Below are 15,915 nucleotides of genomic sequence, written 5' to 3'. Positions count from 1 at the left end.
AGAAATGGTCTTATGGGGGATAATTCTGATCCGCGGAGGACTAGATCAGAGTTTATTGAGCCTCCTCCTGCCCTCACTACCACTGAACCAACACCATCCTGGCATTGTCATTTGGTTTAGTCTTTTGATCCACAGTCTTATGCTGAGGCTGCTGGGCATCCCTCTTAGGAGTCTGCCATGGAGGAGGAGTATAACTCCCTCCTCGAGAACTAAACCTGGGATCTAGTCCCCCTTCCTTCAGGAAGGAAACTTGTCTGATGCAAATGGGTCTACAGGACCAAGAGTGCTGCAGATGGGAAAATCACCAGACAGAAAGCTAGGCTAGTAGCCAAAGGCTTCCAGCAAGTGCATGGCATTGATTATGATGAGACCTTTTCTCCAGTAGCAAAGATGGATTCTATACGCCTTGCACTTGCCATTGTGGCTGCCCAGGGGTGGGAAGTACATAAGATGGATGTGAAGAATTCCTTTCTTCACAGAGACCTATCTGAGGAGATCTACATGGAGCAGCCACATGGTTTCATTCAGGATTCATCTTTGGTCTGCAGACTTAAGAAGTCTCTCTACGGCCTTAAGCAGGCCCCGAGAGCTTGGTATGCGAAGATGGATTCTTTTCTCTTATCACAAAACTTTGAAAGATGTAAGTCTGATCTGAACGTTTACATGCTCAGGACACATGATTCTATTCTTATCTTAGTTTTGTATGTGGATGATCTTTTGATCACCGGCAGCTCAGCTTCAACCATTGCTACAGTCAAGAGGGCCTTGCATGATAGGTTCTTGATAACGTACATGGGTCCATTACACTTCTTTCTTGGTCTTGAGATCAGCCAGGATGCCACTGGCATCAAACTCTCTCAGGCTAAGTATGCACGGGATCTCCTCGAGAGATTTCACATGACTGACTGCAAGCCAGCACCGACTCCTTTTTTGTCTAGGGTTCGCCTTGAGGATGGAGGTGACACTCCATTAGTTGATAGTACTCTCTATCGACAGCTAGTGGGGAGCTTACTATACCTCACCCACTCCAGACCATATTTCTCATATGAAGTAGGGGCAGTTTCCAGATACATGCAGGAGTCACATGAGCTACACTACAATGCTGCCAAGTGCATCCTTCGATATGTGCAGGGCACCATCACCTTCGGGATTCACTATGCAACAGGCACTGCATTGAATCTCCTTGGCTTCACAGGTTCTGATTGGGTGGGCAACAACATCGATCGCAAGTCCACCTCCAGATATTCACTTAGTCTAAGATCTAGGCCTATCTGTTGGTCGAGCAAGAAGCAGACTGCTATTGCTCTCTCTTCAGCTAAGGCCGAGTATAGAGGAGTAGTCAACATCACCATTCAGGCTTTGTGGCTACAGCACTTCCTCACTGAGTTGGGCGTCCAGTTCCACCAGCCCACTATCATCTGGTGTGACAACCAGAGCACTCTCAAATTTTACAGAGATCCAGTACAACAGCAGCGGACGAAGCACATAGAGATCCATATGCACTACATCGGAGACTTAGTACATGATCAGTTCATTGATTTGAAGTTTTGTCTTTCAGCAGAACAAACTGCAGACATCTTCACCAAGACATTCACTGAGCAGAAGTTTCACTCTCTGCGCAATCGTCTTGGAGTGAAGGACACAGTTGCTTAGCAACTATCTTTTCTTCCTCTTTTCTTTTGATTTTATTGTATTTTGAGGGGGGGGTTTTCCCATGAGGTTTTCCCTCTTTCCTCAATTTTAGTACAAGTTGCACTGTATTTTGGGTGACCTTTGGCCTTAGTTGTTAGGGCCCATTTTCTATTTTTCCCCATAGTGGTGTTCAGGGGGGGTGTTAGAGGTACCACACACCTAGGACCTTCATTACTGGCACATGCGAACTCTTAGTTAGAGCATGGGACTACATGCAAGATCCTTTCCGTGTGATTTACTCCCTGATTTGCTCCTTCTTTAACTCCGCAACTAGCTAGTTCTCTCCAAAACTTGTTGTAGGTGTTGAGTCCTCTCATTGATCACCACTATGGTGCATTACCTTGGGATCTTCACCCAGTAATGCTATATCATGAGCATTGTAACCTATTTTCTAAATGAATCATTCTTTTTTTTTCTTTCAATTCTTTTAGTGTTTTTGCTCTGTGAAGTTGTGTGTTCAACCTTTACTAGCTAGATTCATCTGTGCAGGTTTTCTAACACATTTACACGATCTACAACAATGACGATGGTTTTATTCCTTCTTGTAGGTTTCTTAATGTCATCCATGCCACAGGATCCTTCAACCTCTCCCACAAAATCACCCACAACCTCAGCCCCCACCATTTCCGCCTCCCCTCCCACCACCACAGCTACTACACCCACCATTTGTACCTGCTTTTGTTAACTATTATTAATTTCCTATAAAAGTAAGAAGTATGAGTTTTTCTTTCCTTGATGTTTTGATGGAGTAAAACCCCTCTTTTATGTATGAATGCACCTAACATACAAACCCATGGTTGGATTAGGCTACAGGATGCTCCTAAAATTTATCTGCTAAGTCTGGAGAAAAGAAATATATAACAAAACGAAAATGCACCACACACAATGAATCAACAATGTGGATGAGTATAATGGATTGTGCAACTATTGAGTTTGAGCCACTCAAAGAAGGAAAAACACATTTTCCATTAATCTGCATGGGTAATATCATCGTCCACACATGAATATCCTTCCTTTCCTTTGATTTTTCATCCTTGTTCATGAATGGTAGTTCCACGAGTGCACCATTATTAATGATTATGATCTAACATTATCACCTTTATGATTGTCTTAGATGTTAGGGTTGTCTTGGTAGGTGGTCTTCTTGCGAGGTTAGGAAGGTATTAAGGAAGATTTATTTGACTATGGGTTTCCCATCTATCCACTTTTCCCACCTTTTTTATTGTCTTAGATGTTAGGGTTGTCTTGATAGGTGGTCTTCTTGTGAGGTCGGGAAGGTATGACAAGGTATGGCTAATGATAAGATATGACTTATACTGAAATATTAATGTCCAAAATCACTCTCACTATCATATACTTGAAAAAATCATACATTGATGAATCAAGTACATTATGAGGTTGAGTTCCTCTTTAAGGTTGAAGGCTGAAGTTATCCTAAGAAAAATGAGTCATTTGCAGATAACGAAGGATTCAAATCTACTGTGTAGTTTATTTGTCTCTAGCCGAGGATATAAATATCTAAAGAAATTCTTGAATGGATCTATTTCTATAAAAATTGATGTAATATACATTGTTATCTAAAATCTTGGGTTTTGAGATCAAATAAGTCAAGAATGATGGAGTTAATTGAAATAACGTCTAAGTATCTAAGGTCAAAATATTGTTGTTGCTAAATTGATTTTGAGAAAGCAGAGCTACTTGGTTTAAAGACTCTAAGGATAATCATTGATCAAGTCATTGTATGGTTGATTGATGAGAATGATAAAGCTCATCTCACATGCAAAGAGCATATTGTCTCTAGGGTTTTGACATTTAGACATTGATCTAGGATTTGAAAACCCTAGTTGGAAAAAAGTGCCTTGAGAAGAAACCCTAGGGTTCAAGGACAAAACCCTAGGATTGGATGTTTCTGCTTAAAGAAGAATCCCCAACCCTAGCAAGGAGGGAAAGGAATCATAACAATGATGAGGATGATAAAGTCGAAATGGATGCAAGGAAGCTAAGATCAAGAAGGAGTTGACTTTCTTCTCAAAACATAAGTATTTTATATATCTCTTCTTGGATTATTACTATTGTTTTTTTACTAGTAGTTAGTCTCTTGTCTTTATATCTTGTGCTTGGTTGTAATTGTTCTTCTATGACCTCCTAAGGAGGATTGTAGGTACATAATAAAGGTTTCCTAGGATTTTGCAATGGATGGAAGAAGTGGAAGAACAAATCAAATCATGTGACAAGAATAATCTTCCGAAATCATGTTGAGAAATGGCAACAAGAGATTTCAGTTAATTTGTCATTGAATTAAACTGAGAATTAAAATTGAATTCTATTCTCATAGCAACTTGTAAACAGTTAATTAAGTTTAATTAACTTAGGAATTTTGAGTTGGAAGTCTTTTTGTAGTCATGTATATGTTCTCCCTAAGTTTTAGGGGTCTAGTATGAGTTTAAATTGAGTTGGAAATTATTTTCCTTTGATCATCTCCATTCTTCCTCAAGCCCAAGTTCTGCTTTTTTCTATATTAATCGAGTTCTGCACTTGTATACCTTGACCGAGTTTTGCACTTTCCTTGACCGAGTTCTACACTTTCCTTGCCTGCTACTTGGTCGAGTTTGGTGAGAAAATGAAGGATAGGTTACTCCTATTTATTCTTGTTCAATCATTGAACCGTCGCGTCTTATTGGAGGGGGGAAACTTTAGCATAAGGAGGTCGATTTGTCCTGGATGGGGTCGACCTATCATCATTTATATTTTTAACATTGATGTATTTCTTCTATTGGGGATGTGATCTATATCTCACAAGGAATGCATGAGCTTTAACAACTTATTCAATCAAAATGCATCTTGGTGTCCCTTTCAATCTTTACTTTTATGTCCTTAGCCACATCATCCCACTTTGCAGGTGTAGCAAAGATTCGATAGAAATATATAAACATTCAGTATTTTCAAGATATAAGTCAAAAGGGTATTCTAATGCATTTTTGTTATCTCAATATTTTTGTGAGCTCCAAGCAAGATGCTCTGCACTAAATTAGCATCAAAATCCAATAGCATCCTTTTGATGGAGTTTTGTGCCTCATCAAACCGGGTAGCATGAATGAAAATATTAAATAATCTTACACAATGGATCAACAGCGATGTAATACAATGATATCTAATCATGCAAATGAAATATTTCCAACTTTGTTCCGCCATTCGTATGCAAATTTGTGCTTAGAAAGCAAATTAAGGAACCACATCTTTTGCACAGATCATCAAATATGATTTGCAAACTTTGTAACCCAACATATAGTATGCATGTCTATAAGCACAATTCCCACATAAACATCAAAACTCATATTCACTTCTAATTATGCAATCATGGAATACCCTACCCTTTTGCAAAACTTGTAAAAGGAACATGTTGGAAGAAAGCTCACCATATTGACTAGATTCAATTCACATTTTCTATAGACATATGGTTTAAGAGAGTCAAAGCCTCATTTGTTTTTCTATTCTTTGAATGCCAACCTTTTTACAGTTACTGAAGGATGGTCAACATAATGACTCCTTGGTCAACCATGATTTTCCTTGCATTAATTACAATATCTCAAATAGTCTCTCCCATGCTTGACAATTACTTTAACATCAATGAAAATATTGTCCAACATATAATGAAATGGAGATGTTGTTGGATTGTTGGCCTCATCAATCTATCTAGCCCAAAAATGTTTGCAAACATTCAAAATTGAAAAAATGATAGTTCATGATGATAATTGAAGTAGAAGCTACAATTTTGAAATTGTTCCATGAGAGGATTGTTTGTCGAAGATAGAGTTCACTCTCTTTTTAGAGGCATAACAAATATTAAACACCATGATTTACCTGGTATTTTAGCACATATTAATATTTCAATATTTAATCCTCCCATACCTTCAACCAACCTAAACAATTAGTCCTAAGTTTTACTAGTGATGATGGCAAACCTTCAACCTCCATGAATGGTGGTGGAATTTAACTCATGATAAGTATGGAATGAATAAATTTTTTGAATTGAATTCAAAATAAATAATAATATGAGTAATTGGTCAAAAGATAGTACCAGAATTGAATTAGAGTTTGAATATATTATTTTTAAAAATTTATGTGAAAAATACAAAATCTTTATAAAGTAGCAAGATATAATTAGACCATGTGTCACAACATTAAGTAGAGTCATATACAGAAGATGAGTATTTCAAGGAGGTGTATCACCAACTACAGGGCCAAATTCATGTAGACGATTGTGATAGCACAGTTGACTATCATCTCGAGAACAAGTTACTCTACAAATTGGGCAAGCTATGTATTCCTAAAGGTGAGTGACTACAGCTAATAAGAGAGGCTCACACCTCTAATTTTGTAGGGAACTTTTGTGATGGGAATACAATTGCCAATTCGCAGAGGTATGTGTACTAGCCCAGGATGCAAGAAGATGTAGCTAGGTTCATTAGAGAATGTATATTTTATTGTACTAGCAAGTCCGGTAATAGGAAAAATGGTTGATACCATCCCTTACATGTACCCATTCATTCCTGAGAAAGCATTCCATGGACTTTGTGGGAGGTTTACCAAAAACTGAGAACGGACATGACTACCTATTTGTGGTAGATGACAAGTATAGCAAGATGTGCATTCTCATGCCCTATAAAAAGGCCATTAGGGGGGAAGAAGTAGAAAACTTGTTCTTGGAACAAGTCTAGGTGCATTTTAGGATACCAAGGAACATCATTTCAAATAGAGGCACCAAATTTCTTAGGTTATTTTGGACTTCATTGTGGGAAAAATTGGACACAAAATTGAAAAGGTCTACAGCATTCCATCCATATATATATGGGAAAAAAAAAGTAGTCAATAGGACTTTGGTACAACTTTTGATGGGATATGGTATATACATAACACTCCTACAACAAATTTGTCCACACTTCAACTAGTAAGTCACCATTTGATACTTGTTCTAGACATTTCCCCACCTTCACCTTTGGATATAGTATATGGGTAGAAATGGGGAGTGAGGGAGGATCTCACAGGGGATGCTTTAAGAGTAGAAAAAATTGTTGATAATATCAAGCAAGTCTATTTACATGTATAGGATTTGTTGACGAAGTCACGGGAAAATACAAGGCTAGGCATGATCAACATAGGACAAAGAGGTCATTTATAATGGGAGATATTACAATTGAACAAGGAGAGGTTATAGGGTCCTCGCAAGAAAATAGAGGCTCTATGATATTTTCCTTTCAAGATGCTAGAAAGGTGGTAGATAGTGCCTATAAACTTAGTCTACCCTAGTACATGTGTATTTACTCAACAGTGAATATGGAAAATATCAAAATCTATGAGCCTTCCACAGTGGATTACAAAGAGGAGCAAGTCCTACTTTCCACCCAGGACTTAGCTCTATATGCTTAAGAAAATTTTGTTGAAAATAACGACAAGAAATGCTAAAAATAGCACTGCTATAAATAGCACTTTGGGTACCAGTGTTGGATTGAGAAACAGGGAATGAAAAATGGAAGTGCTAAAAAGAGCATTGCTATTTTTAGCAGTTCGGGGTGGATTCCTATTTTAGTTAGTCCCTAAACTAAAATAGTGATGTAAAATTCGAATTTGAACTTAACAATTGTTTGAAAATAAATTAATTAATTCACCATGAGTTAATTAGTTGTGAAAAATCAAACTTGAAGTCTATGTGGGGACATGCAACAGCTTCTCCATTAATTGATGAATTTATCCATCAGTTAAAGAGATAAGGATGAGTTCTAACTTGAGTCGTAATTAGTTGCCTCAGTTAACTGAGTCAAGTCCAGTTAGATTGATTTAAATGGTTTGTTTAAATTAATGTGAGTTCAGTTAGTTAATGCATGCTTGCATATAACTGTTGCAGTTCAAATAACTAAATGTTCTCTCATACCCAGATGCGGGTGACAACCAAGCCATTTATAATGATTAGACTGATGGGCGGTGAGAGGACGGGCCACATGGCCATCTGCGTTCCCTCCCATGCCAGCCTGAAACGAATTCATGGCGGCCTGCAAGTTTCATTAAATGGGTACTCTGGCCGAGATTTACCCATCATGCGCACAGCAATGGATTCAACTCACCATAATGTTGCTCTTCCCCCCCTACTCCATAGCATATGTCCACCTCAAGCTGCTAAACCCTGTTCTCGCACTGTTACCGAGAGTCGTTGCTGGTTGTTAAGCTATGTAGACCTTGGTAATGGGCATCACTTCTCCCAAACCAGGCTCTGCAATTTGACATCAGCCCAGCCTTCCCTTGCTCATTCTCTGCTCAATCCTTTAGCCAACTCCCCCACTGATAGCTTGGCTTTGCATTCTGCCATAGCACGCATTCGTCACCGAATGCGTAGCAAAAGAGGGGGATGTCATGGTGGTAGTGTCTGCCCTCCTGCAATGCCTAGCCCTAACTCCGCCTCCCCCTCCCCTTCCCCTGACAGTCCTAACCCTTATGGCTCCTTCTCTAGCAGGTATCCTAATACCCGCAGTGGCCGTGGATGCGGACAGCTTTAAGGTGCTAACCGAAGAAACGCTGCTATCCATATAGCCAATTTTCCTCTCCCCCCTCACCCTGCTCCCCACTCAACACAATTTCTCTTCCGCAGCACCCTGAACAAACCTGTCATTACAGCCACTGTCACCATCGTTTTCTCTGAGGAAAACGATCCACAGGATGCTCTGTCGGGAAACACTGGGGCGCAGCAACGGGATGCTCTCAGGCTCAGGAGTGACCGAGACTCAGGCAAGCAACCGATGGATGAGGAGATGGTCACCCTGCATGGCAAGGCACTGGGTGGCGGTCAGCATGTTATGGAAGGAAAATCTGGAGACACGCAAACACCTGGTAGTACAGTGGTCGACATGTCAAGGCCGCATGCAGCTGCTGGCAGCTCTGGTGGCGCTCAATTGGCTTGTGGGCCTCAAACCGGCGTGTCGAAGGAGGAAGATGAATGGTATTAGTATGCGTGCCTCATCAAAGAGGTGCCCACCCCGGACGACCTCAAGTGATGACACATGGTAGCCACATGTCACCCTTATGCCAACTGGGTGTCTCTTCTGTTAACTGGTTCTTCTCTGAAATGATTGTTCTGATTAAACTTTTCTGGGTTCTTTTTCCATGTTTTTATATTTTTTGTTTCAAGACTGATAAACCATATGTGGGTTCTTTTTTTCCTTCATGGATTGGTTTCCCCATCGATGGGGCAGTCAAGTTATTTTTGATAGATGATGTTCAGTACTGCTGAGGCCTGTGCCTCATTGTAATCATATTTTGTTTCATATTAATAGAATAGATTTACATAGAAAAAAAAAAAACTAAATATTATCTCATGAATAACTCATGCTTGTCAGTTCAAACAGAGACCCAGTTAGATCAGAGGTTAGTGAGTGTGTGAAGATGCCAATTCACACTTGTGGCTTCACTGGACTCCAAGAAAAATTGCGCAAAGAAATAGGAGGCTTGGAGGGCAGAGGAGAAGGTTTGAGAGAGGCCTTTGACTGTCTATGAGTAGCAGAGGGATTGTAGAGAGAGAAGGATAGCTTGTGAGCTGATTCTTTTTGTAATCCAGACTATATTTCCACTTGTATGATAATACAGAGTTGGGGTTTTAGGCTAAGGTTTTCCCTGGGTTATTTCTTCTGTGTTGTGTGATTGATTTCTCCTTATCAGTTATATGTGTTCTATTGATCTTGCTGATATTCGATTAAGCTTTTGCAAAGTGTTGTAGAAGTAGATCTTGTATTGTGATTTAGTATATTGCATAATCTATTGATCTATAGTGGAAATTTCTACACGGTATCAGAGCAAAGGTGATCAAAGCGAAGAACAATATACTAGAGGAGATTTCGAAGTTTTGAGTTTTGGGTCGTGAGTTTTCAAAGCATATCTGAAAATTTTTGTGCAAAATTTTCAGAAATAAATAGCAAATCTGGATTCCTTGCAGAGAAATGCCCAAATTCAAAAAAAAAAATCGGTTGAATCGGAGTTCAGATGAGGGAGATATCGTTGATTTAAAATCAGCTCTTTTTCTAGAAAATTTCGTGACGGCATGAAAGATGAAACAAATTGGTGTGCTAGCCACGAACCTGTATGCTCTTGAGGTTCAAGATGCATGCAAAGCCTTGAGGAGCAAGGCAAAGGTTGGAGACTTGGTGGTTGAGATGGAGAGTACATTACCTCTCAACATGCAGCGCCAGAAGAAGTCTCAGACAATTGTGGAGGAGCCATAATTGGTGAAGTAGCTTCAGGAGGTTGTGGAGCAGCCATAACTGGAGAAGCTGAGAGGAGACCAAGTGGAGGCATACACTCATGCAGAGACCTCCAGTAGGGGGAAACTTCGAGCCAAGTGGGTAGAGGGATCACATGCAGCCATACCTCCAGGTGTGAGGTGGGGCGATGTGACGTGATAGTCCCAAGAAGGTTGAAATAGGGGCAGGATCCTCGAGGTACCCAGCTGTTGAGCCATAGAAAAGGTATGAATTTTCCATTTATTTCTTTATCTTTTTATTTAATCATAACTCCTTTATATCATTAGATGGTAATATATCAAAGAATTATAGTAGAATTAAGGAGATTTTTTATTGTTACAAATTAATGAATTATTGTCTTTTCTCCTATACAGAAAATAGAAGAAATGGAAAGCCACCATTTGGGAGGAAAATACAAAGCAGAAGTAATTGTTGTCCCTTCGCCAAGAAGCCATATCCAGACAAGAAGATCAAGATCGGAGCACACAGTCAAGGAAAAGAAAGGGAAAGCGCGACATCAGCGCAAGAAGAAAAAAGATAATTGGAGATAAAAGATAGAGCAAATCCCTCAGAATCCTTTGATTCTGAGGGATCACTACTTCAAAGCTCATTTATATTCTTGTTTTGTCCGCCTGGCTGTTATAAAAGGATAGCGCTTGTAAAAACCAGGGAGCATGTATTATCATTTTGCAAAACTTATTGTTGTATTGCTACTTTAATCATCGACTCTCGTTAATCAAAACAGAGTACGATTACATGTAAACATTTTCACATGATTAATATATAAGTCGGTTGTTGTTCCATTCCTTCATATTGAAGTAGTCTAGTGATGGTTCACTAGCGACTAAGGGCCCAAACCTGGTGGATCCATTTGCTATTTGTACCATTACTTTACAATTCCAGTCGTGTGATGGTTTGATTTACTTTTCATTTCCTTGAATCGCATTGCTCTACAGTTTACTATTATAACATTTTATGGAATTGTTTTATTGCATAAGTTGTGATTGAATCGCTTTGATGTTTCTTTCCATCATAACAAGATTATTATCCTTTACAACTTATATTGTTATTCATTTCAGTTATAAAGCCTTGCCATTCATTACAGATTGTTGTTCATTTCCATTAAGATAGCTTTTTTGTTCATTCTGACTAAGATAGCTTTGCTGTTCATTTCGATTAAGATAGTTTTGTTGTCCATTTCTATTCAAATAGCTTTGTTGATCATTTCTTTCTTGCATTTGTTTATGCTTTTAAGTGTTATTGCAGTGAGCATATTTTCCATTTTCTCTAAGCAGCATCACTAAGTTAATTCAGTTCTCATTTCCAATCAGTTACTTTAGTGTCGAGTGTAAGATCAACAACTGTAAAGGACATTGGCTATTACTGTCTAAGTTCTTAGATTGAGGATCTTGTTTATGGTTAATTTCATTTACATCAATTGAAAGAGGAAAGAGTTACTACTACTGCATCCTTGACTGATGATTGTTGTAGTTTTCTGAGTGAATGATTTAGTTTCAGAGCATTAAGTTTCTTGTAATTGCAATTAGATTTATTTCAAGCATCTGTTTACTCTTGTATTTGAAACACTGTACTGCAAAACATTACTCTTGGAATAAATTTCCCGCCTCAGACTGAGTACACTCTTGAAATAAAAAATCGTACCTGGATTGATAATTAATGTAGGATAAATAGGAGTTAAAAAGACACCTCTTTATCGCTCAACATTTTGGCGTCGTTGCCAGGGAGAGTGTAGCCATTTATTTTCTTTCAGAGAGTAGTGTGATGAGTGTCTGCTAGGAGAGAATTGGGTATTAAAAACGAAAGGTAAGAACCTGTGTACGGAGCATGTAACAGCCCTGCTCCCCCGCCCGCTTTCTATCAAATTTGTTAATTCTTTTTTTTTTTGGGTAGAAATAAACATTTGCGTTGTGTGCATGACTAAGTAGAAAAAACCTGAAAAGAATCCAAAACCATTACCCAAACCTGACAAAGCTAAGGGACCGGTGACCCTTGGTCGATCTACCTTTATAGACGATATCATTAAGAAAGTTGAATCTCAGCCATCAGTAGGCCCTAGGAAAATTGCTTCTAGACAACCTAGTAGCTCCCTTCGGGCCACAGAATCACCATTTGTAGCCTTTGCTGAGGTGCATAGCCAAACAGAAGACACTGAACAAGATTTTCAAGAAATTGAGAATTCTTTCCAAATTTATTTACAAGAAGGGAACTCTAGTAACCTCTGTGAAGGAGGAGGAGAAATAGGAGAAATAGAAGAACCAAGATCCCCTCTTGGAGTAGTTCAAACACTAAGCAACCTAGATAAGGGAAGTGTTGTCAAAACCATCCAAAATAAAGTTGAAGAACCAAAATCCCCCCAGATAATAGTTTAGCAAGGAACACTCATTATCAGCCCAGGAATAACTCCCTAGAAATCCCAAAAGGATATTGGCACATATTTGATCAAATGGCCCAGAACCAACAAACACCTCAAACTTCCACACTGTAATATCCCATTGTGGACACTGCATTTAATTCACCTATGAAGGTCATTCCTCTCCAGCATATTCCTACATTCCATGGCTTAACATCGGAAGATCCAGATGAATTTCTGTTTGAATTCGATGTATTATGCTGAGGGTATGACTATACCACTGATCCCCAAAAGCTAAAACTATTTCCCTCCACATTAAAAGGAGCAGCTTTACGATGGTTTATGGGGTTAGGTGGAGGTGTTATAAATGACTGGGATCAGATGAAAGGTGCTTTTCTAAAGAAATATCAGGATTATTGTAGGTCTAGAGAAATAAAGGATGAAATATTTCAAATGACAACCATACGAAATGAAACATTGGAGGAATATGTAGAACGCTTTCAATACAAACTCCAGAGATCACCTTATGCATCTTTACCCTTACCTGATAATGTGTTAAAAACTACATTAATTAAAGGAATGAAGGAACAATGGGTTGAAACATTGAACATTATGGGCAAAGGTGACATATATCAGGAAAATTTTGCTGACATTATTGATTTATGTATCAGGAATTCGAGAGGCATCACAAGACTAAAACCAACAGAGTATGACATGATCATAAGGGATAACAAGATCTCCGGTGGAGGGGTAACCCGCTCATAAATTGGCAATCTACTAGAAGATTTCAAAACCGATATTCTAGGAACTCTAACAACGCAGCTCGACATTATGCAAGCTAAACAAAAGCAAGCAGAAGCAGAGCAAAATCTCGCAATATTCTGCCCAAGATGCAGAAAGAAGCACAACCATACATAATGCCCACTAGATACAGTCCAAGTCTGCGCCATCTGCACGAAAGATCGCTCCACATAAAGCTGCCCCTCACTCCCAGGATTGAAAGCAGTCTACAAGGAAGCGGAAGAAGAAACAGAACTAATGTACCTACTCAATCAGCGCCGTCAATGGAAGCTACAACAAAGGGGTATGCCTGTTGATCCATCCTCTTCTTTTCCGTCTCCTCAGTATAATGCTCAGCGATATAGTGGAATGTGGAAAAATCAACCACCTTTCCCCAGCTGGTCACAGCAGCCATTTTCCACATCACCATGGCCAAATCAAACAAATCAAACCAACTGGCCTAACTTTCCTTACTATCCACCATTTTGGCAAAACAATGCATATCCAACACAACGGTCACCCTCCACCTCGCAGAGTCAAACCTGGCAGTCGAACTGGCAAAGACCTATGAATCAGCCTGCTGGAACGATTCCTCTCCCTCAATCTACACTGCCAGCACCATATACATTGCAACAAAATCCCCATACCAACTTAAGACCGCAACTCCCAGCCCAACCCAACCCGAACCCTAATGGTAGACTGGTTCAATCTATTCAAATAATCGAAGCACCAGAACTAGAAACCAAGTTAAGGGAGTGCAACGACCTTCAATTAAGATCTGGGCGCATAATAGAATCAGAGGGAGACAAAAATGCTCAAGTTGAAAATCCATTACCTTTAGAACAAACATTACAAGGGGAGAATTTGGTTAGACAACAAACTCATGAACGAGCAACCACCTCTTCTCCACCATCCCCAGAATGACTAATCATACCTCGCCCAATAGAACATCCTGATTTTGATCTTCTGGGAGAACTAAAAAATTTGTGTATAAAAGTTCCACTCCTCCAAGCTATCCAAGATATATCAATTTATGCAAAAACCATCAACGAATTATGTATAAAAAAGCCAAAGAGGAGAATAACAACTAACCCAACTGTCCAAGTAGTCGGCACCCTATCTGACTTACTATTAGGAAGAGAAGCACCTGTAAAATATGAGGACCTAAGGAATCCTATAGTTACGGTGCAAATCAATGGATGCTCCTTCCCAAATGCCTTAGTTGATTTAGGAGCTACAATTAATATTTTAACAACCGCCACTTGTCAAAATCTTGGCATTACATCATTATACCCAACCACAACCTTATTGGAGTTGGCTGACCAATCGGTAGTCAAGCTAGAAGGCACACTACATGATGTAATGGTATCTGTAGACTCCTGGGAATACCCTTCCAACTTTCTGATTATTAATCCCAAAAACTGATGGATGGACACCCTTTAATCTTAGGTAGACCTTGGCTAGCAACTACTGATGCTTACATTGGCTACCAACAAGGCAGCATGACTATAGCAAGAGGGAGTAATGTCAATAATTTAGCCTTATACCCTCCGACCCAGCCTAGCCTCACAATAATTAAAACAAAGAAACAACCTGTATCATACCAAACATAAAACATTAGATCACCATTAACCATAGACACTGCCCTTGAATTTAAAGACCAAAGAGAGGACGACATCATTAACAGTTTCATTAACCAACCAGAGACCAAATCCCATTTGCAATGTCACATGATTGAGGCAGCATTTGATAATGATGTAGAAGAAGATCCCCTGAAAGACACTCATGATCAATCAATACCTACTACCTCTGTTTACAACAACAAAACTATAGAAATTGAACCACGAAAAACTTTGAACATTAACAAAAATCTGACTACTGAACAAGAAGCAAAGTTGGTCTAACTACTGAGAAAATATAAGGAAGCTTTTGCATGGGATTATCCAGACATGAAAGGAATTGATCACCAACTATGTACAAACCACATTTATACAGAAAAGGATGCTAGACCCATTCACCAACCCCAATGGAGATTAAACCCTCATCTTAAGGATATTGTGAAAGTTGAATTACAAAAACTTTTGGATGTAAACTATTTACCCAATATCTAACAGCAAGTGGGTCTCTCCACTAGTAGTGGTGCCAAAGAAGAATGGGAAGTGGCACATGTGTAGATTACAGAGAATTGAACAAAGCAACCCAGAAAGACCACTTTCCCCTTCCATTCATTGACCAAGTATTAGACACATTAGTAGGAAAGAAATTATTTTCTTTCCTAGATGGCTTCAGTGGATACAATCGGATTCAGATTGCCCCTAAAGATCAAGATAAAACTACTTTTACCTGTCCTTGGGGAACATTTGCTTACAGAGTCTTACCCCTTGGCCTATGCAATGCCCCTACCACATTTCAGAGGGCCATCCTCAGCATCTTTTCATATTTAATAAAGGAAGGGCTCGAAGTATATATGGATGATTTCACACCTTATGGAGATGATTTTGAGCCAGCATTAGAAACATTGGAAAATGTGCTGCAAAGATGTATTACCACCAGGCTCTGCTTGAGCTATGAAAAGTGTCATATGATGATGACCGAGGGACTCATATTAGGTCATTATATCTCAGCAGCTGGAATACAGCTAGATCCGGCTAAAATTCAGATAATTTTGTTAATACCTACTCCTACCACACAAACAGAGGTACGCAGTTTTATGGGATTTTCTGGTTATTATAGAAGATTCATAGAGCATTTTTCTCAAATAGTTGCACCTCTATACGCACTAACTGGAAA

This window comes from Pinus tabuliformis, chromosome 6 (assembly GCF_031772625.1).
Source record: "Pinus tabuliformis cultivar Carrire ecotype Pingquan chromosome 6, CPIR1, whole genome shotgun sequence".
Lineage (NCBI taxonomy): Eukaryota > Viridiplantae > Streptophyta > Pinopsida > Pinales > Pinaceae > Pinus > Pinus tabuliformis.
The sequence above is the reverse complement of the archived record's forward strand: the minus strand, read 5'-3'. Positions refer to the sequence as shown.